This window comes from Microtus ochrogaster, linkage group LG5 (genome assembly GCF_000317375.1).
Source record: "Microtus ochrogaster isolate Prairie Vole_2 linkage group LG5, MicOch1.0, whole genome shotgun sequence".
Classification (NCBI taxonomy): domain Eukaryota; kingdom Metazoa; phylum Chordata; class Mammalia; order Rodentia; family Cricetidae; genus Microtus; species Microtus ochrogaster.
In genome coordinates this window covers 11768360-11771196 of record NC_022031.1, presented here as the reverse complement: position 1 = coordinate 11771196, position 2837 = coordinate 11768360, and positions in this window count along the sequence as shown.

The window sequence follows — 2837 nt, the reverse complement described above, 5'->3', positions numbered from 1 at the left end:
CACACACACACACACACACACACACACACACACACACACACACACCCTGAAATTCAACAAACATCAAATAAACAAATAAAAGCAAACATTGCCTTGAAGGGAAGCCCCAGGATCTCCCACCGTCCTTCCCAGAGAGACTGCCAAGGAAGAAGGACGCTGCAGAGCTGGGAACCTGACCAGCATGGCAGGGGATGGGAGAATGAACGTAAGTAAGTGGGGTGTAGTATTGCATGCCTTGTAATCCCAGAACTGGGGAGGCTGAGGCAGGAGGCTGTGAGTTCAAGACAAGCCCAGGCAGTATGGAAGACTCTAAGTGGAGGAGGGGAAAGGGAAGAAGAGCCTGGCGTGGGGGAGGAGGGTGGGTGCCGCACTTAGCTCCGGTCTGGAATGCACTCTTACTTCTATGAGCAAAGTTCGCGTAGCCAGGGTCAACGCTGTACTTCAACAACAACAATAGTGCACCAGCCACAGCGGTCCTTTATCAAGTAACTCAGGCGCCAGCGTTGGGACTATGTGCCGTACAGGATCATTTCTTTCCCACTAATATTGAAGATACTGAGCCTTAGAGGGCCATTTGCTCAAGGTCATAAAATTGGTTGGCAGAGGCAGTGGGATTAGATGAAATCCCAACACACACATCTTTAGGACCTATGTTCTACACAGCGAGGCTCTGCATACCCTGGACGCATTCTGTACTTGAAGGGGTCCCATCTACCATGGTCTGACTGTTTATCTTATTCTAAAATTCCTATAGAAACATGATTCACAATGACACAGTAGTCCAGGGTGGGGCTTTTGTGAAACTCTTCTAAAAGAGACATCTAAAGCATTCTGGAGGCGGAGGTAAGAGGATTGCATGTTCCAAGCCAGCTGGGACCTGTCTCAAACACTCACATGCACACCTGTGTACATACACGCACATATATACACATACACTCATATAAATACACACATCACACATATACATATACGCACATACACATACTTATATGCATATACACACATGCACACACACACACACACACACATCTCTCTTTGTTGTTCTAAACCATGAAGGCACAGAGAAAAGAAAGCAGAGAGCATCCTTCTTCCGACAACAGAACAACAAGTTCTTGAACTTTCCAGCATCCTGAACTGTGAGAAATTCTATGGTGAATTATCTGTGATGTTTTTGGTAGAGCAACACAAATGGACTCAGGTTCTCTCAGAACTTGAGGAACAGATTGATAAAAGTATAATAGAGTTACTGTCTCAGCCGCAGCCCGATTGACGGTGTAGTGAGGAAGATGCTCAGCCAAGACCCCACAGAGGTGAAATCGAGGTACATTCATCCAGCTTGCCCAGCTCCTCTTCTACCACACAGCAAGTCATGTGCAGCCCATTGGACTGCTTTCCCACTGGCAGAGGCAGCTGCACTGGGATGGTCACAGCATGATGGCATCAGCCACCACTATGGTCTAGAATCTTCTCTATTCTGAGTGTGGTTCTCCCACGTCACGCTGCTCAGTAGCCATGGGTATTTACCTGATCCTTGGCGGCTGTAGCTCAGTTAACAAACTGGAATTGTGAGCATTTGTGTCCTGTGAACTCAGGACCTGCTGTCTAGACACACCATTGGTTGACAGTCTGTCACCTGCTGTGGTGATCTGGTCTGGCTCACCAGAGGCTCAGTCCAGGCCTTCCTTAGATGACCTCAGGCTTTGCCAAGACTTTTGAGCTGCTTCCCGGGCAGCCTGCATTTTTCATGATAACATAGGCATGACCTGTTGCCATAGGGCTGGAGGCCAAAGAGGGTGGGGCTTTCTTCTTCCTTCTCTCCACACTTTAAAAAAAAATTATTATTATGATTATTATTATTATTATTATTAAGACAGAGTCACTATAATCCAGGCTATCCTGAAACTATGTTGCCAGGCAGCTCTCAGACTCCCAGATATCCTCCTGCCTCAACCCTCCAAGTGTTGGGGTTTCAGGTGTAAGCCACTGCTCTGGATGCTGACGACTTAGAGCTGCAACCATCTGGTCTCCTTTCTCCAGAGCACCGTGGCTGTGGCCTCCAAAAGCACTTAAAGCAAACACACTCTCTAGTACTCATATTCTCTAGAGGAACAGAGCAAACAGAATGTGTGTGTGTGTGTGTGTGTGTGTGTGTGTGTGTGTGTGTGCAAGTTCTATTAATACAACTATGTTAAAATAGTTGTCAGTAGTTAACAAGTTGTCTCACACCTGAACAACTGAGAACCAGGTAGTTGCTCAGTTCACAAGGCTGGGTACCTTAGCAGTTCCAATCTAGGACCAGAACCCTAGACAGAGAGACCTTCTGGTCTGTAGTCCATCTTGGAAATGTTGGTTCTGAGAGCAGTGAAGGACTCAGCAGCTGTAGAGCAACAGGGAAAATCAACTCAGCATCCTGTGGGAAGGCTGAGCAGGAAAGAGAGACGATCCTGTGAACCAAAGGTGGGGTATAATCTTCCTCTTGCCATGCTCTCTGCAATCTGGGCCACTGCCAAGAAGGTGCTGCCCACACTTGGGCCACGTTGTTCTGTTCCAATTAAAGCAATCAAGTAAATCCTTCAGTTGGGCTCTTTACTGAAGTGACTCTAATTTGTGGAAAGTTGATACTAAAACCAACAGGTGGTGGTCGTGGCACATGCCTTTAGTTCCAGCACTCGGGAGACAGAGGCAGGCAGATCTCTGTGAGTTTCAGGACAGACAGGGCTGTTACAGAGACAAACCCTGCCTCAGAAAACAAACAAACAGACAGACAAAAAGCAACCATCATACAATTCTAACAGATAAACGTGTGTGTGTGTGTGTGTGTGTGTGTGTGTGTGTGT